Genomic DNA, 21,493 nt, shown 5'->3' with positions numbered 1-21,493 from the left:
ACAAAGAGAGTCAAATAAGAGAACATCTCTACTTATAGAACTTATAACACTGTGCTCGACACATCACTAATAAATCTATTATCTATAATAAAAATGTTATTTTAAATAACATATTTCAACAGCTATCTTAAAAGTTAGACATGTGTTAATTTGTCTGGTCTACATTGGTTGGCCAAGTGCCTATCCATGTTACAAAGACCTTATAATGAGTTAAGAATTTTCATTTCAACTGCTCAGTTTTGCAAAACGTTAACAAACAATAAAATAAGTCAACTTCTTCCATGTTATTGATCAGCTAACAATATTATGTAGGATGTCTGGGTCACTAATTTGAGAACAGAAACACTGGCAAATACCTTAGGTAAGCATGATTCTTTTTTGTACCTTGCTTGATATTAATACTCTGTAGACCTTCAGTTTGGCATGCAGCCTAATACCTCACCAAGTACTGTCATGGAAGATTCTTTGTATATCACCAAAAGAAGCATTTATTTTTAGTGGTAGAATCCCCTAATATTCCTATTCACAAATAACATTATATAACGCACCGAACCCCAGAACACTACAAAAATTCTCTAAATAAATCCACAATAATGCAAAAGAGAACAACTGGAGCAGAAAAACAAAGTGAATGAAAAATGGTTATTGTAAAGATTGTGATAATGCAGCTGAATGGGCAGCCCATCGTTAGTTCATTACCTTGTATTTTTACCTTCATTTACTAATTCAACAAACATTTATTAAATGTTTAATATTAGCAAAATTACAGGCAATATGACGTGGTAGAGAGAGGTCCAGTCTTTGAGATAGCAAGACTAGAAGACCCAGGTTCACTTCCTGATTCTGACAGACACTAACTACATTACCATGGACAAGTCATATAACCCAGATGTCTTTCTTGGATTATATGTCAGCTGTTGATAAGTATTTGAGGAGAAAGTTTCTATACTGGTAGTTCCTCACATAGATGAAAGCATAGATCTGGACCAAAATCAAAAATGTGATCAGAGCACTTAGATACAAAAACAAAAAAGAAACAGTTTTTAAATGTTTTGCCTCTTAAGGAGTTTACACTTCACTGAAGAGAGGAAGATAAAGTATGTGTATAGATATACCTACAAGATATATACAACCTAGATTATGAGACAAGTGCTGAAAGAGATCAGCCTGGATTGCATTTTGGAAACAATGTAGTGCTTTTAGTTATGCCAAAGTGCCCACTGTGGCCAAAGCCCATCCATCACTTTGACACTGATATTCTCCCAGTGATGTTACATGGCTGTGGATCATGGTATACTACAGCCTCAAGAGCCTTAAAATTACAACTAACTCAAAGGGCAATGGAAAAACACCTGGTGAATGTAAATAGACCAAGGCATGTTACAAACGATCGCTTGTTTGTAAGAAGTAGGGCAAAGAACATATTTAAGCTACATATAATCAGAGAAAGGCAGCCTGGAGTAGAGGATAGAAAACTAAGTTCAAAGTCAGGAAGACCCAGGTTCAAATCCCATGTTTCACAAATTCTGACCGGGATACAAAAATCTTAAATAGGATACTAGCAAAAAGACTCCAGCAAGTCATCACGAGGGTTATTCACTATGACCAGGTAGGATTCATACCAGGAATGCAAGGATCATTCAATATTAGGAAAATCATCCTCATAATTGACCATATTAACAAGCAAACTGGCAAAAATCAAATGATTATCACAATAGATGCAGAAAAAGCCTTTGATAAAATGCAACACCCATTCCTATTGAAAACACTAGAAAGTATAGGAATAGAAGGGCCTTTCCTAAAAATAATAAACAGTATATATCTAAAACCATAAGCCAACATCATCTACAATGGGGATAAACTAGAAGCCTTCCCAATAAGATCAGGGGTGAAACAAGGATGCCCATTATCACCTCTATTATTTAACATTGTACTAGAAACACGAACAGTAGCAATTAGAGAAGAAAAAGAAATTGAAGGCATCAAAATAGGCAAGGAGGAGACCAAGCTATCACTCTTTGCGAATGATATGATGGTTTACTTAAAGAATCCTAGAGAATCAACCAAAAAGCTAGTCGAAACAATCAACAATTTTAGCAAAGTTGCAGGATACAAAATAAACCCGCATAAGTCATCAGTATTTCTATATATCTCCAACCCATTTCAGCAGCAAGAATTAGAAAGAGAAATTCCATTTAAAATCACCCCAGACAATATTAAATACTTAGGAATCTATCTGCTGAGATAAACACAGGAACTATATGAACGCAACTACAAAACACTCTCCACACAATTAAAACTAGATCTAAACAATTGGAAAAACATTGATTGCTCATGGGTGGGATGAGCTAACATCATAAAAATGACCATCCTACCCAAATTAATTTACTTATTTAGTGCCATACCCATTGAACTACCAAAAGACTTTTTTTACTGAATTAGAAAAAAACATAACAAAGTTCATTTGGAAGAACAAAAGATCAAGGCTATGCAGGGAAATCATGAAAAAAAAAATGCAAAGGAAGGTGGCCTTGCAGTCCCAGATCTCAAACTATACTATAAAGCAGTGGTCATCAAAATAATATGGTACTGGCTAAGAGACAGAAAGGAGGATCAGTGGAATAGACTTAGGGTAAATGACCTCAGCAAGACAGTTTATGATAAGCCCCAAAATCCCAGTTTTTGGAACAAAACCAACAATTTGATTAAAAAAAAACTGCTGGGAAAATTGGAAGACAGTATGGGAGACATTGAGTTTGGATCAACATCTCACACCCTACACCAAGATAAACTCAGAATGGGTGAATGACCTGAATATAAAGAAGGAAACTATAAGCAAATCAGGTGAACACAAAATAGTATACTTGTCAGATCTTTGGGAAAGGAAAGACTTTAAAACCAAGTAAGAGCTAGAAAAAAATCACAAAATGTAAAATCAATAATTTTGATTACATCAAATTAAAAAGTTTTCGTACAAACAAACCTAATGCATCCAAAATGAGAAGGGAAGCAACAAATTGGGAGACAATCTTCATTACAAAAACCTCTGACAAAGGTCTAATTACTCAAATTTATAAAGAGCTAAACCAGTTGTACAAAAACTCAAGCCATTCTCCAATTGATAAATGGGCAGGAGACATAATTAGGCAATTTCCAGTTAAAGAAGTCAAAACTATTAATAAGCACATGAAAAAATGTTCTAAATCTCTTATAATCAGAGAAATGCAAATCAAAACAACTCTGGGGTATCACCTCACACCTAGCAGATTGGCTAACATGACAGCTATGGAAAGTAATGAATGCTGGAGGGGATGTGGCAAAGTGGGGACATTAATTCATTGCTGGTGGAGTTGTGAATCGATCCAGCCATTCTGGAGGGCAATTTGGAACTATGCCCAAAGGGCTATAAGAGACTGTCTGCCCTTTGATCCAACCATAACACTGCTGGGTCTGTACCCCAAAGAGATAATAAGGAAAAAGACTTGTACAAGAATATTCATAGCTGCGCTCTTTGTGGTGGCAAAAAACTGGAAAACGAGGGGAAGCCCTTCAATTGGGGAATGGCTGAACAAATTTTGGTATATGTTGGTGATGGAATACTATTGTGCTAAAAGGAATAATAAAGTGGAGGAATTCCATGGAGACTGGAATGACCTCCAGGAAGTGATGCAGAGTGAAAGGAACAGAACCAGGAGAACATTGTACACAGAGACTGATACACTGTGGTACAATCGAACCTAATGGACTTCTCCATTAGTGACAATGCAATGACCCTGAGCAGTTTGGAGGAACCTACTCAGAAAACCACTATCCGCATCTAGAGGAAACACTGTGAGAGTAAAAACACAGAAGAAAAACAACTGCTTGAATACATGGGTCGAGGGGGATGTGGTTGGGGATATAGACTCTAAATGAACATCCTAGTGTAAAACAACAACATGGAAATAGGTTCTGATCAAGGACACAATTAATACCCAATGTAATTGTGCATTGGTTGTGGGAAGAATGGGTGGAGGGGATGGAAGGAAATAATGTGATTATTATAACCAAGGAATAATGTTTTAAATTGACTAAATAAAATTAATTCAAATGAAAAACAAAAAAACAAAAAACAAATTCTGACTGGGTGACCCTGGCCAAGTTACTTAAGCTCTTAGATCCTTAGATATCTCTCTAAGACTACAAGATGCAGAGGAGGTGCCCAATCTGCATTGGTGGAAAAAATGTCCTTGCTTGAGAGTTCCCTATACCAATAAAACCACAAATTCAGGACATACCTTTTTATCATATTACCAGGAAAGAAGCCAGAGTGGTCATATTTTGATATTAAGGGATAACAGAAAGACATCCTGAGTATTACATTAGTAGCTCTGGGATTTTCAGGTAAAGAACTAGAGACTTTCAATGTGATGGTTTATATTATATGGAGGATTTCCAGAAAGACAGAAATAAGAATAATATAGACAATAGTCATAAAAACAAACAAAAAGAATATAGCTCTCGATTTTTATCAAAGATGAAAATGGTTCAAGTTGATCTTTTTTTACTCTAAACAATCCTGAAGCTCAGAATATTTGGTCAGTATAATGAGGGACTGCCTATGAGCCTGGTATTTATGAATTTATGCTGAGTGCTTGGCTGATGCAATTTCCATGTGGATTTTGGAACATTCAAATATATTCTACTAACATCATAGAGAAATAAGATTGAAGCTACATAACAGGAATTGAGGATGCATTCAAATGGTACAAGTTGACTTCATCCCTCTCTATATTTTGCCTTCTTCCTGTCAAGTGCTTGATGATAAAAGAGATAATTACATCAAGGAAGAAATCTTAGATTCTCCCTATCCTGAGGCAACATGAAGTCTGTGAACACCATGTTCTTCTGTTTTAGGTGAAAGAAACTGAAAATGATTATGATTTTGTGAGTTTCAAAAGGTCAGGAGAATGGGCCACCTGAAGTTCAAGAAGTCCAGGAGTCAAGTCCATGGTAAGTTTTAGAATTAGCCTGGCTTTGAAGCCCCAGAGTACAAGGAGCTAGGACCCAACCCAGCAGTAGCGGAGTCAAGGACTCAACCAGCATTGATTTTGCATTTGGATGTGAATTTGATGGGACCAACACCATACAGAAACTACTTTAGAGCTGAGCTCACTTTCCCCAGAGACTGAAGTAGTAGAGGGGAGAGTGTTGTTGAGAGTAGAAAATGTTTGTATTTCTGTTCTTGGTATATCTTCCAAGTAAATATACTTTTGTAAAAACTAACTGGTGGAGGTGGAACCAACATGATAGAGAAGGTATATAGACCCACCTAATCTCTACCAAATTATCCTTCAAAAAACTATAATACCTCAAAATGAATTCGGAGCAGTATAACCCAGAAAAAGAGGGGGTGTAATAATTCTTTAGTCCCAAACAGCTTAGAAGGACATCATAAAAGATCTTGTGCACCAGCATGGAAGAGGAACACAAAGCAGCCAAGGCAGGGCCCATTGCAGCAATAAGCCTTAGTGGTAGCTGTATCAGCAGCAAAAGCTCCCAGAGCTCTCAGCTACAGATTGTAAGGGGGGAAGGAGTGTGAACAACTGCTCAGGAGGAGATTACAGGGGTCCCTTTGCTGACTCTGGGTGGAAGACTCTTGTTGCATTGCCCATATGCAGAATAAGGTTGAAGTCTTGGGGCACAGTCTCAGGGTGAGGAGGAACACTACTCCACACCAAGGCTTGCAGCCATAGGGAAGCAAGGGTTCTCTAGTCACAGTTATAAAGCAGAAAAGAGATCTTGTGGTAATTCAGACCAAAGCACAGGCTGGAAAGTATTAAACATACCTCTCCTTAGATCATACCACCTTGGAAGAGCTGAAAGCTTAGTTGCACAAAGAACCTGAAGCTTAGAACAGTACTCTCCTCGCCACAAGAACAGCCAGACATTAATAGTTTTTAATTAAAAAGAAAAGAAAAAGACTGGAAAATGAGCAAATAACAACAAAAAGAAATTAAACAAAGAAAGTTATTTTGGTGACAGGGAAGACCAAAACACAAACTCAGAAGAAGACAACAAAGTCAATATTGCTGCATCCAAAGCCTCTAAGAAAAATATGAATTGCTTTCAAGCCAAAAAAAGAATTAATGGAGGATCTCAAAAATGATTTTTTCACGATAGGAAATCATGATAAAAGAATCAATAACTTGGTAAAGGAGGCAGAAAAAAATACTGAAGAAATTAACTTAAAAACAGAATAGGACAAAAAGAGGTATACAAATCCAATTTAGAAAAGAACTTTTTATAAAGCAGAGTTGGCCAAATGGAAAAAGAGGCACGAAAACTCTACTTTTTCACTTATTCTTTACCATCCCCTTAATTAATGGCTAAATTAGGAATGTCTTTGATTGCTACTATGATCTTTGTCAAAGAATAGTCCTTGTCAAAAAAAGTCCTTTTGAAATGACTTTCAATGGGCCTTCCCTTTATTTAAGTGTTTTCCTTTACATTCTGTATGTATATAGTTTAAAAAGTCACACTAAAGAAATGATTTAAACTATTATTGTTTGGGGAAAAAACCTGCAAAATTTATTAGAGAACTGCAAATTAAAACAGTTCAGCCTACATCTATTAGATTGACTATTATAACAGAAAAAGAAAGTGAGAAAATTGAGAAACTAGTTCACTGTTGGAAGAGTTGTAAACTGATTCAACCATTCTGAAGAGCAATTTAAACCTGTAAACAAAGGGTTATAAAATAGGACATACCCTTTGATCCAGCAAAACCATTACTAGCTTTGTATCCCAAAGAATTTTTTTAAAAAGTGGAAGGACCTATATGCATAAACATATTTAAAGCAGCTCTATTTACTAGAGGGGATAGCAAATAATTGGAAAGTAAAGGGATATTCATCAACTGAAGAATGGCTAAGTAAATTAGAATAAGATTATAATGGAATACTATTGTGCTGTAAGAAATGATGAGTCAAGAGGAGCTCTGAAAAACCTGGAAAAGACATACATATACTGAATCAGAGTGAAATGAGCAAAACCAAGAGAACATTATACACAGTGACAGGAATAATGTACAACGAACACCTGTCAACAACAGCTATTCTCAGCAATTCAGTGACCCAAAACTACCCCAAAGGATTCATGATAAAAAATATCATCTGCTTCCAGGGAAGGGCTTGATTGTGTTTGAATCCAGACTAAAGCAAACTTTTTTCTTATTTTTTTAATTTGAATTTCCTTCCACAAAAGGATGAATATGGAAAAATGTGTTACATGATTGTACATGTAAAATCTATATGCGGTTGCTTACCATCTTGGAGGAGGGAAAGGAGGGAGAGGACTTGAAACTCAACATTCTTTTCAAAATGTTGGGAACAATTTTTTTTTAATTTTAAACATTATTTTATTTGGTCATTTCCAAACATTCTTCACTGGAAACAAAGATCATTTTCTTTTCCTCCCCTCCCCCCCTCCTACCACCTTTCCCTCTCCCATAGCCGATACACGATTCCACTGGTTATCACATGTGTTCTTGACTCGAACCCATTTCCCTGTTGTTGGTATTTGCATTAGAGTGTTCTTTTAGAGTCTCTCCTCAGTCATATCCCCTCGACCCATGTATTCAAGCAGTTGTTTTTCTTCTGTGTTTTTACTCTCACAGTGTTTCCTCTAGATGCGGATAGTGGTTTTCTGAGTAGGTTCCTCCAAACTGCTCAGGGTCATTGCATTGTCACTAATGGAGAAGTCCATTAGGTTCGATTGTACCACAGTGTATCAGTCTCTGTGTACAATGTTCTCCTGGTTCTGTTCCTTTCACTCTGCATCACTTCCTGGAGGTCATTCCAGTCTCCATGGAATTCCTCCACTTTATTATTCCTTTTAGCACAATAATATTCCATCACCAACATATACCAAAATTTGTTCAGCCATTCCCCAATTGAAGGGCTTCCCCTCGTTTTCCAGTTTTTTGCCACCACAAAGAGCGCAGCTATGAATATTCTTGTACAAGTCTTTTTCCTTATTATCTCTTTGGGGTACAGACCCAGCAGTGTTATGGTTGGATCAAAGGGCAGACAGTCTCTTATAGCCCTTTGGGCATAGTTCCAAATTGCCCTCCAGAATGGCTGGATCGATTCACAACTCCACCAGCAATGAATTAATGTCCCCACTTTGCCACATCCCCTCCAGCATTCATTACTTTCCATAGCTGTCATGTTAGCCAATCTGCTAGGTGTGAGGTGATACCTCAGAGTTGTTTTGATTTGCATCTCTCTGATTATAAGAGACGTACAGCACTTTTTCATGTGCTTATTAATAGTTTTGATTTCTTTGGCTGAGAACTGCCTGTTCATGTCCCTTGCCCATTTATCAATTGGAGAATGGCTTGATTTTTTGTACAATTGATTTAGTTCTTTGTAAATTTGAGTAATTAAACCTTTGTCAGAGGTTTTTATGAAGATTGTTTCCCAATTTGTTGCTCCCCTTCTGATTTTGGTTACATTGGTTTTGTTTGTACAAAAGCTTTTTAATTTGATGTATTCCAGATTATTTATTTTGCATTTTGTAACTCTTTCTAAGTCTTGCTTGGCTTTGAAGTATTTCCCTTCCCACAGGTCTGACATGTATACTATTCTGTGTTCACCTAATTTTCTTATAGTTTCCTTCTTTATGTTCAAGTCATTCACCCATTTTGAATTTATCTTGGTGTAGGGTGTGAGGTGTTGATCTAAACCTAATCTTTCCCACACTGTCCTCCAATTTTGTTGGGAACAATTTTTACAAGTGATTGGAGAAAAACAAACAAAATAAAATTTTAAAAAGCTAATTGGTGTTAATTAGTTGAGTGAAACCAAGGCACTTATCACTGAATGGTGGCAATAGGAAGGAACCACATCAGTTAGTCAATAAACATTTACCAAACATCTACTATGTGCCAGGTGCTGTGCTAAGAGAGTTGAGGCTACAAAGAAAGGCAAAACAGTTTCTGCCATCAAGCTTACAATCAAATGAGAGAAGATAATGCATAAAAGAAGATGAAAAGGTTGGAGTGAGTGTGGAAAAGGAGAGTACCTGGGGTGGTGGTATGATGAGTCTGTAATGTATGACCAGAAGGAGGTCACATACACTCACACTGGGGAACAAGAGAGAGAAAGGGGGGAGACAGAGCTAAAGAAATGGAGAAAGGGAAGAGATTGATCCTTCTCTCTCTTCTCCTTGGGGAAGACAGCACAAATTGTCTTGAGAGGGACAGACTCCTCAGAGATCAGGTTTGAGATATGGAAGTTAATGCCTGGAGGAGAAGGTCTTAGAGAAATGACCCACTGCCTCCCTTCTTGATCTTGGCTGTTGCTGAGAGACAGGGTAAACTTCCTGCCTCTGGATCCTCCTAATATCCCAATTACTACCTTCCCCTTTGAGACCTGAATTACTCCTCAGCCCTGGTCTGGAGCTAGCTGTCTTCCTTGGGGGGGTGGGGAGGATAACGGTATGATTCTCCCCAAATCTTCAATCCACTTGCTTGATGTTAGGAAGCAGGCAAATCTGATCTAAAGGGATAACACTTTATTCTTGGGGACTCACAAGGCAGGGAGAATGAGGGTGTTGGGTGAAGAAAGTGGGAGATAGGAATCCCTATGACTTAACAATTGACCTCCCCCTCAATCCTAAGGGTTCAGGCTGTCTTCCTGACCGTCCCTTTGGTCAGTTGTTGGGCTTGTCCTTCCTCCTAAACTAATCTGGCTAAGAGTTGAAGTCCAGGACAATTTTGGGGATAGAGAGAAATCTTCTTAGCAGACATCTTTCTATGAAGTCCCAGTCTACTTTTTTTTTTCTTCAGCTGGAAGCAGAGAGATTTATGGGTTCACTGGAAGGTAGTCAATGTTCAGAGGGATCCTCTGTCTCTCAGACCCCACTCCAGGAGAGCTCACAAGAAGAAGTGATCTGGCAGTTTCAACTTCCTCCAGCTCCTCAGTTCCTTTCCGGAATCTTGAGTCTTCTTGCCCTTCCCCGCTTGGGCTGTTCTTTTGCATTTCTGGATCTGATTTTCTCTCTCTTAAAAGTCGTATAGAAAGGCAGAAAATGATCCTCTTTAAAGAGGAATGAGGGCTTAGACTGATAGCATTAGATAAGAGATCCCCAACTCCTTAGGGATATCTCTATAGTGATGAAATGGGAGATACTGCCAGCCTCATTTAGGGAGGATAAGACTAGAGAACACTTAATAATTATTATTATGACCAATATTGATACAACAACTTAAGGTTTCTAAAGCACTTTACAAATATTATCTCATTTATCTAAAAATATCTCTGGTGCTATTATGTTCATTTTACAGATTAGGAAACTGAAGCCAACAGATGTTAAGAGATTTGCCAAGGATCACACAGCTAACAAGTGTCTAAGGTAGGATTTGGATTCAAGTTTTCTTTTCTTTTCTTTTTTTTTAAACCCTCACCTTACGACTTGGAGCCAATTGTCTCCAAGGCAAAAGAGTGGTAAGGGCTAGGCAATGGGGGTTAAGTGACTTGCAGGGTCACACAGCTGGGAAGTGTCTGAGGCCAGATTTGACTCCAGGACCTCCTAATTCTAGGCCTGGTTCTCAATCCATTGAGCTACCCAGCTGCCCCCAGGATTCAAGTTTTCTTAACTCTAGGTCCCAAACTATCTACTCTACCACCTACTTGATTCTGGCCTCTACTTGCTACCTTAGCAAAATGTTTAAGTCAAATCGTTCTCCTAACTGTTCCTGGAACTTAGCATTTAATTTTCCATCACTTTTTATTGTCTTTCACTTCCTTCAAAGCTGAACTCAGATGCTGCTTCCTACTTGAAGTCTTTCTTGGTATTTCCATTTGTTAGTGATCTCATCCTTCTTGAATTGTCTTTGTTTTTAAAACCCTTACCTTCAGTCTTAGTTCTAAGGCAGAAGAATGGTAAGGGCTAGGTAACTGGGTTTAAATGACTTGCCCACACTGCAAGGAAGTGTATAAAGCCAGTTTTGAACTCTATCTGCTGAGCCATCTAACTGCCCCCTTGAATTGTCTTTTCATTTGCTCTAAGGTTAAAAGTTGTATTCCTTTTCTTCTCCCACTAGAATATAAGATCCTTGAAGGTAAGGGCAAATCTTCAATTTTCTCATTGTATCCCTAGTGCCTTATATACAGTATGCTCTGAATAAATATTTGATTCATTTAATTTTGAAACAAGATCAATTATGAAAATAATATTATCTTATTAATAGATGGGAAGAGACCTTTGATAAAACAGTCTTTATTCATGAGAAAATAACTTCAAAATATAAGAATAGAAGGATTTTTTTCTTAGCCTGATAAAAAAGATCTATTTGAAACCAAGAGTCAATTTTAGCATATCATGGAGAAACGTTTCCATCAGAAACAGATATAAAACAGTTATGTACTTTAACAGTTTCATACAGTTTTAAAAATGATAGCTATAGCAATAAAGATCAATAAAAAAATCAAAGAAATAATCATGAATAATGAATAGGTGGAGATATTACTTGTATATGATATAATTATATTCCTAGAGTATCCAAGGGATCCTACATAAAATAAAGAGATAATAAACAATTTCACCAAAGTATAAGCCCATAAAGTTATATTCTTACAGATTACTACCAGATGACAAAAAGAATTGATGAAAAAATTTTATTTACAGTAATAGCAAAAAAATAGAATGTTTGGTTATTAACTCAGCAAGATACATATAGGATATTTATAAAGATAATTTACAAATAGTTTTTGGTGGAAACAAAGGAAGAACAACTCAAGGGATAAAAAGTGATTGTTATAATAATACAATACAGTCTAGGAAAATGTCAATATTTTAAAAATTATTTTATGTATACAATTCAACATAAAAAATCAATGTGATACTTTATAACATTGGATAAATTGATAAGAACTTTTATATGAAAAATAAATGAGGAATATCAAGAAATATGTTTTAAAAAGTAAATGAAGGAGAACTTGCCCTATCAGGTTTCAAAACATACTGTAAAGCAACATCTTCTAAAACTATCTGGTACTAGACAAAAAGTTAGAAAATAGGTTAATGGAATAGAAAAGGTAGCAAAGAAAGAACAAAAGAACCAAAGGGTACCAAATAGCAAGATCACTCTTTGGTATACACATTAATATTGAAGAATATGACAAGGTTCTTGGAGAAATTAGAGTAGTAAAGCAAAAAATGAATGAAAACCTTTTCCTTATACCACACAACAATATCAAATTTCATCAGACTCAGTGAATTACTCTGGGAATTCTCAAATAGGAACAAGCCTACAGAATAAATTCTCTAGTTTCATGTGCTCCAGTTTAGGGCTAAAGGACTCGCCTTTGGAATGACAGGAGCTATCACTGGCAGCATGTGTTGTGAAGTTTTCATGCACAATTTTCATTTACAGGGGCTCCTACTTGATCCCCAGGGTCTTCACCACTGGAGAGAGAGTCAAAGATGATTTATTGAGTAGGAAAAGTCATTGATTCATAAAAGGAGAAATAGCTTCTACTCTCATTCTCTCTTTTTCTCCCTCCTTCCCCACTTAAAAAAATTGGTCCTCTGATTGGTGACCGTTCTCTCTTAGATTTCTGCCAAGAAGGACATATTTTCTTTCCTTGCCCCCTTCTTAGTAACTACAACAACTAGAGCAAGTAGTAGTCTAAATAAGTCTAACTCTGTACTTCAACTCTCTAACTGCCTTTTCTACTTGATATTTCCTTCCCTGAACACAAGTAAATGTACAGTAATCCTGAGATGAACGTTCCTATGGTGGATCAATGGGAGATATCCCTGTCAACTACACCAGAAGAAGGACGAGCCAGGTATATTAGACAGGTCAGATGATAAGAATCTAGAGTGGGTTGCTCAGATAGTAGAGGCCAAAATGATGGAGGAATGCCTATGAATTATTACATTCAAAAGCACTTTATTGGTCAGTCTTTTTTTTTTTCTTTTTCCTCCGAGGCAATATTTAATGAGAGTGACAATGTTAGAAAGGGAGCAGCATTGAGTATGCTGTTATCTGAGGCTAACATGTGGTCCATGATTATAGATAGATTCCTATTCTTTGCCTCTTTGCAGATGTTCTTTCCTGTTTGTAATAGAGGTTTCAAACCCTAGAACTGGAGTTACAGTCTGAGAAATTAATGGAGTCTCAGTCACAGTGGGGGAGGGGCCCCAGGAGATGTTCTGGAATCTTGGGAGAGCAAGAATTTCTGTCAGAGAGAGGCAGTTAGCTCTCAATCCTGAGACAGGGTTGGTCTAAGGAGATGTCTGGTCAAAGACTTTGTTCCTGAGGAAAGACTTACCTTTTTTCCTGGTGATTGAACACCTTTCCCCCCAAACCGATTCCCAACTGAAGTGGGGAGTGTTGGAGAAGACAGCCAAACTGCTGACAAGATCACCTCACACCTCCTGGTGCCCTAGGTCTGGACGGGGCACAGTGGAGCCCAGACCAGGGCCATCCAAGCCCGAATCTCTTGGGACCCAAGGCTGCCAAGGTCTGGGTTCCCCATTTTGAGGAGGGAGGTAAGGGTAGCTAGAATAGGGACACTTTTGGGGGGGGCGGGAGAGGGGAAGACTTGTGACACAATTTAGAGATCTCTACAACTTTCTGAGCTTTGAGGAGAGTGAGACACCAGATATTAGGAGGCAGATTCTGTGCCATAGTCCATATTTACTAGGAACCAAATCATGAGAAATAGAGTCTATAGTCACCTGCCTTGTAGAGTTCAGCAGTAGTAAAGATGGGGACTTAGCTACCCATCAGTTATACTACTTTTGGAAGTGAAATTGGTTGGGCAAATGTTAAGTAGAAACTATATTCTATCTGGATCCATGCTCCTCAGGGACTGATCTTATATAAGGGAAAGTATGCCCCCCAGGTGTTGTGGAGAAAGGTTTGGACGTCTTTTCTTGCTATATCTTTGAAGCAAATATCACTCATCAGTCTCCCAAGTCTCCCGGAAGTCATTACCTCTGAGGAGAATATAACAGGTGTTATGGGTTACTGTTTCATGTTTTAAGTATTTGCCAATGTGTGGTTATGTCTTTTCTGTTTTACTTTTATAGTGGAAATAAATAGTTATCCTATACTGTACCTGATAATCTACTACTTTGTACTTTGTAACTTTCCTAAAAGAGACCCACTTTATTAATCCCTATTGTAGAGAATTAATTTTATTCAAACATGAGCCAAATCTAAGGTTTATTAAAGAGATTTTCCCTTGGATTATGGGGTGAGGGCTAAAATGAGCCAGACAGGGTAAAAGATCAGGCTTCTCCAGGACAGAGTTGGGTCTCCTTGAGACCATAATTAGGGCCCCTTGGTGAGAAGGGGGCATTCTCTGGGATGTGGGTAACAACTTGGATTCATGATTTCATCAGAGTGACTTCCTGCATTCCTATAGATTATCATTGATCTATATCCCCTCATTTTATTTAATTCTTATTTGCAACATTTGATAGACCGCTATGAATTATTTACTCCATTGACTTAAAGCTTTCTTCTGGGTATTTTAATATTTCATAGACACTAAAACAATACTGACATTGTCCATCTAATATCCTTCATTCTCACTATATTTCTATCTATCTATCTATCTATCTATCTATCTATCTATCTATCTATCTATCTATCTCACATCTTTTCCAGTCATCCATGTCCTTGAAGATGCCTTTTACATCCCTTTTTACATGTGATTCATGGGTGGCAATATGCTATAGCCTAGATATTCCCATTATGCATCTTTCTACTTTTTTTAAGGTCACCTACTATTCTTATTCTTCTGAGAAAGTGGTGTTCCATGATTTGTAGAAACTTGATGTTAAAAGATGGATTGGGGGGGGGGGGCAGCTGTGTTGCTCAGTGGATTGAGAGCCAGGCCTAGAGACAGGAGGTCCTAGGTTCAAATCTGGCCTCAGACACTTCCCAGCTGTGTGACCCTGGGCAAGTCACTTGACTTCCATTGCCTAGCCCTTACCACTCTTCTGCCTTGGAGCCAATACACAGTACTGATTCCAAGACGGAAGGTAAGGGTTTATTTAAAAAAAAAAAAGATGGATTTTGGAGTTAGGGAATAGCATGGGATTATTAAAATTCTATGCAATTTCCTAAATGTATTTCAGCCAGTTTTATTCTTCCTGTCTAACTCTGGCCAAATCAGCTACCGAAGAAGCTGGCTGTTTCAACCTTCACAATATCTCTCACATCTGCCCCCCTTCTCTCTTCTTATACAGCCGCCACCCTAATTCAGTCCCTCAACACTTCTCTGGATCATTGCAACAGCTTTCTAACTGGTCTTCCTGCCTCAAGCCTCTCACCACTCCAGGACATTCTATACAATGATGCCAAAGTAATTTTCCTTAAGTGCAGATTTAATCACATAACTCTTCTATTCAACCAACTCCAGTGAATTCCTGTTGCCTCTAGAATAAAATATAAACTCCTCTGTTTAGCTTTTAAATCCCCACACAACCTGGCACCAACTTACCTTTCTGTCCTAGTTGAATATCCACCCCCCCACCCCCCCACCCCCACCCCCCCCCCCCCCCCCCCGGCACTCTATGATTCAGCCAAAATTCTTTCACTATGTTTTTCACTCACAACATTTCATTTCCTGTCTGTCTCTACACCTTTGCACTGGTCATACTCCAAGCCTGAAATGTGCTCCCTCTCTCTTTGCCTCACAGAGTTCTTTTAAGATCTAGCTCTGATACCATCTTTGGCATCAAGCCTTTCCTGGTTTTCCTAAATGCTAAGAAGCCTTCCCTTATAAACTACCTTGTATTTATCTACTGTATATACTTTGTGTGTTATGTATCTACCTTTGTACTATATATATATATATATATATATATATATATATATGCTATGTATATAGACATAAAATATCTATTTATTAACTTTATGTTTTATATATATATAAGTACTTACTACCTCCCTGATTAGGAGGTGAGCTCCTTGCCAATGACAATTGCTTTATTCTTTTTTATTCATAACTGTCCATTCCATGAGACTTTTGTCCATGCTTTCCTGAATGCCGACCTCTGAAAGAGGAAACCCAGTATGTTAGACTTCCTCAAGTTCTCCAAATATCATGAAGATGATAGCACTGAAGCACATGGATTGTCTTTCCATTGGTTATTTTTTGCTCTCACTATTTGACCAGCTCAACTTTTTGGATTGTTTTCTTCTCTGATAAGCATACTTTTCTGTCCTTGCTCGTTGGGTGATCATCAACTTCAATTTGTTATCGGTAAGTTATTAAGTTATTAAGTACTTATGATATGGCAGGACCTAATCACTGGAGATAAAGGCAAAAGACAGTCTCTGCTCTCAAGGATCCCATGTACTAATAATAGGGGCAACATGTGTGAAGAAGAGATTACAACATCAGTGAGATTGGCAAGCAAATGCAAGGAAATGGAAGCTTGAAGGAACTGTCAATCAAGGGGAGAAGGAAGGAAGATTCTAAAGAAGAATCTAAGAGAAGGGGAGACAGTTAAGAAAGTCAGTATCTGAAACTGGTCACTTCTCTCTTGAACTTTGGAGAAGCTAACAGGCAACTGCTCTGGATTCCTGGCTAGTGACTTAACAATGAAAAGATTGGAGCATATCTCTGAAGATCAATTCATCAACAATATCCTCAGTGACAAATCAACTTTACTTCCTTGTATTGAATTTCATAGTAGATTAGGGAGACCATAAATACCCTCTTCCCCTTCTCTCACCATCCCTAACTTTCCTTCTTTAAGAATAAACCCCTTTCAGAAAGAGCTACAGTGTGAAAATAGTCTTTTGAAATTTCTAAGAATTCACCACATTGAGAAGAGCCATTAGGACTGAGAGAGGGGAAAGAGAGAGAGAGAGAGAGAGAGAGAGAGAGAGAGAGAGAGAGAGAGAGAGAGAGAGAGAGAGAGAGAGAGAGAGAGAGAGAGAGAGAGAGAGAGAGAGAGAGAGAGAGAGAGAAGAAATGGGGTGGGGGGAAGGAGTGAGAATCCTAGCTTTCCCTCTAACCTATTTCCTGGTGTCATCACTCCAGTCTTTCTCTGCTACCTTAAATATCCTAGTGAGGAGCATCTATTACACAGGGTAACCACTATGTATAAATAAGAGATACAGGATAAATTGAAGATAATAGAGGAAAGGCATTAGCCATTAATGAGGATCAAGAAAGGGTTCTTGGGGAACATAGGCATTTGAGATTTGAGGAAAGCCAAGGAAACCATGAGGTAGAGATAAGGAGAAAGAGAGTTTCAGGCATGGGGAATAGCCAATGAACTATACAGTCTGGAAATAAAGAATCTTGATTGAGGAACAGTAAAGAAGTATTGTATGGTTGGACAATAATTTTATGAAATTATTGTGGTCACCAATAATTTATTATATCTCAAGTTATAATTTATTTATAAATTGGAGAGGAAACAATAGAGAAATGTGAAGAGGTTAGAAAGGTTATCTATCCTATCCACTTAAATGTTTACTCCAGGTCTGCTTAATCCAGGCAGAGATTAATTAGCTTTCAACCAGGAAGGCTGGTACTGAGTAACAATATGGCCTCCTACAAGATGGAAGCTAGTCTCTTAAAATACTAGGAAAGGAATCAGCCTTTCATTGACCCAGTGAAGTAGTCCAGGAGTCAGAGTCTAAGTTGAAGTTGAGCTCCAAGCCCACGATCCAAACCCCAGTCTCCTGCAAAGCTCCCTTGAAGACTCTCCCAAGTCAGAAGACTATCTTCAGAAGACAATTTCTTCAGCCTATCTTCTCAAAGACAATCAGCTCTGAGGGAGTTCAGAGCTTGCTTTTCTGGTGACTTTTCTTGTCCCTGCCCCTCTTCACAGGGGCCAATCACAGTTTCCAAATTGTTTAGCACTGCCCAGGGGGCAGTATCTGTGGGATCAACTTCTTACCTTCTGAAGGTTAAGTTCCTAATCTATGGGTGTGAATTTTCTAAATCTCAACTTGTGGAGAGGGAAATACTCATCAAAAGAGTTCACAGATTCCTGGTTGACTGAGGTGTGAATTCTCATTTCCTGGCTGATTGAGTTGAAAGGGTGGAGAGCTCCTCCACCTAGTGCTAAGTATGGTGTTCAAGCTTTTGTTGACTCAATTCAAAAGAAGGCAAAAGGAGAGTTAATTCTGTCTTCAGTCTAGTGAGGTACTAAGTAGAGGTACTTAAGTTAATGTTAATTCAAGATAGACAATAGAGTAAAGAATTCTTTTTCACATATCAGCAAAGCCCTGAGTATATTTGGGGGGGGGGGTAGAGGAGAGAGTGTAATAAGAGAAGGTTTAACATCTTCTGTTTGAATGTCAGAGGATTTTTTTTTTTATTTGAGCCTTTAGGTAATAGGGAGCCACTAGAGTTTATTGAATAGGGGAATGAGATATTTGGTAACTTTGGAACTAACACTTTTGATTCAATGATGAGGTTAGATGGCAGACTGTAGAAAGCAGAAATGAGAGTGTGAGGAAAGAAAATGGAGGCAGCCTTCTCAAGGAGTGTAGTCACCAAGAAAAAGATATATGAGATAATAGCTAGTAAGAATGGACAGATCAGTTGAAGATTTGTTGAGTCTGGAGAGACAAGAATATGTTTTTAGGCAGTTGTAAAGCAGCCAGTAGAAAAGAAGAGATTTAAGATAGAGAGGTTGAGGATGATGGAGGGGAAAATCTATTTTTCAATTACTCACACTATAAATCAAAAAAGGAATATTGGTATTAAAAAGATGAGTCTATGTTTCAAATTAAAAGTTGAGGTTGTTACATAAACTTTATAATTTCCCAAAAGCAAACTAGTCTTTTCACCTCCTCTTGTTCAATTTTGGACCTAATTCATTGTCTTTGTAGTTTCTAGCTAAGAGATGAATACTGATAGATAATTTTTCTACAGTTGGTCCATCCAATTGCAAATCACAACCTGGATAACAGGCATTTTTTTTAAACTCTTAGTTTTTTTTAAGTGGATAATTAGACCAAAGTCTTTAGAATACGTATGGATCTCATTTTGGAGACTCTGCAGTATTCTGGGAACTGATACAAGTAGCACAATGTTATCTGCAAATAGAAGCAATACCTGGTATTAATTCTAAGAAAGAAGGTAAGTGCTAAAAAAGAAATAATTAAATAAATTATTCTCTAGATATTCCTATTTGTGGAGAAGATTGTATTGATTAAATGGAACTTCAGAAGACTATGGGGATCCTTCAGTGAAAACCACAACACTTCAAAAGAGATGAAAGAACTAAGCCACAGTTAAAACCAAGTCCATAAGAAATGCAAATAGGCCAGACAGCCAATTGACCAAGAGAAATCAAAGATACAAAATTGCTTTTTGTTTATTTTTTTGTTGCTTGTTAAAAAAAAAAAAAGCTTTTGATTCAATAGAGCAAAATGCCTCTTTAAAGGTTCTCTTCCAAGAAGGTAACAATCATTTAACCTAAATATCTTTTTAATTTTTTTTAAAACCTTACCTTCTGTTTTAGAATCTATACTATCAGTTCCAAGGAAGGAGAATAAGGGCAAGGCAATGGGATTTAAATAACTTGGCCAGGGTCACAAAGCTAGGACTTTAAAGTTGAATTTGAATCTAGAAACTACCATTTCAGACCTGATTCTATCCACTGATCCACCAACCTGCCCTAAAATATACCACATAAAGGTAATTTCACAGCTGCACTTGGTATAGGACTTTTTTCATGGTAGTGAACACGTTTGTGGAATATTTCATGTGTAGTTTCAAACTGATGAGAGGAATGTTAAATGAAGTTATCTCTGTGTTTACATCTGTCAAGGGATCCTGTGAATATCCTTGATAGTGCTTACCTTGCCAACCCAAAATGTCATTTAATAAATGATGGTAAACATGATAGAATTTCATAATTAAAACTTAAAGTTTGTCACTGGCAATAGCATTTAACCAGCTACATATGAAAAAAGTTTCCAGATCTGCTTTGAATTATAGGGGCAAAAATTGTTGATCTTTTAACCGATCACCAGTTATGAACTGGTTCCCAAAGGTCAGGTAGGGGAGTACATTCCATGTAACACTGTAAGCATAAATCCATAGACCAAGAGTATAAGGTTTATTCAGGAGACCTGGAGTAATCAGATTGGCTGTAGCATACAATATTCAGAGGGCACAATATAAGATAAAGCTTGAAAGATAAGGTGGCACCAGATCGTCTGATCTTTGCTCAGTAGCCAACAGGGAGAAATTAGCATTTTTTTAATCAGAGCTGTGACTCAGCCAGGTATATGCTTGAGAAATATTATTTTAGCAGTGGTATAATGAATGGATTTCAGTGGGAAAAGAATGATAAGGTGGAGTGTGCTTATCACTACTTAGGGTGATGAAAGTAGGCATAGAGACCTAAGAAATGTCAGAATAGAAAGGCAGGACTTGTTAATTGATTGGATAAATGAATGGAAGAAGAAGAAAGCATCAAAGATAACCTCATGGCTTTGAAAGGAGAAAGAGTGAATGGTAGTGCCAGGTATGAAAATATCAGAAGGAAGAGTATGTGTAGGATAAAACTTAAAAAACTCTGTTTTGAAAACATTGATTTTGAAGCACTGGAAGGTGATGTTCTCCAGGCAGCTGAAAATTAGTCTGGAGCTTATAAGAGGTCAAAATGAAATATGGATATTTGGGAGTCACAGACATAAAGATAGTTGGTAGCTAAAGTAATGAATGAGATTGCCAAAAGTGAGAGTGAAGAACAAGATCAATAATCTTTGTTAACCAGTTAAAGTAATTTTTATTGTTTGAAGATAAAAAGGGTTAAAACTCTGATGTTTATTTTTTGTGTATACCTTAGTAACTCAGTATTTTTGAGTGTACCTGTAATACTTTAGTAACTCAGTATTTTGGGGTGTACCTATAATTTCTGTTTAATTTTCAGCTACTCACATTAGATGTTTTTCTGGCATTAATAGGAAAATCAGAACAGAATAATTCTTTTAAGACATTCATAAATATATTTGCATTTATTGAATAAACAATAATAAAACAAATTTATTAGTTATTGCATATTCAAGTAAGCTTGAAGCCCTTTTTCTTATAGCTATTCAAATGATGTTTTAAAAAATCATTCTCATTAAAAAATGAGATACTTTTGTGACCCAAAGAATAGGGGGCAGGTTTTTCTCTCTGGTTCTTTCCTCACCTCAGTTAACTCCAGGAAAATGTAAAAAGAGTTTACATATAGCTCCTGTTTAGGTCTTGCCAAAATGTGGGTAACAAGGTGCTTCCAAGAAAAGGAACTCAATGCACAATATGAATATCAAGTATGACAGCAATTATTTCTTCCACCACAAATAATGCTTAAGACAGAAAAGAACTCAAAGACATACATGAAAATTTACAGAAACATAAATATCTCAAGTGACTAGTTATGGTCATTAGACTTTAGGAGGTAAAAATTACCCTGTGGGTGTGTTAAATGGATATTTAGGATATTTTGCACTCTCTGA

This window comes from Monodelphis domestica, chromosome 3 (assembly GCF_027887165.1).
Source record: "Monodelphis domestica isolate mMonDom1 chromosome 3, mMonDom1.pri, whole genome shotgun sequence".
Taxonomy (NCBI): domain Eukaryota; kingdom Metazoa; phylum Chordata; class Mammalia; order Didelphimorphia; family Didelphidae; genus Monodelphis; species Monodelphis domestica.
Note: the sequence above shows the minus strand (reverse complement) of the source record.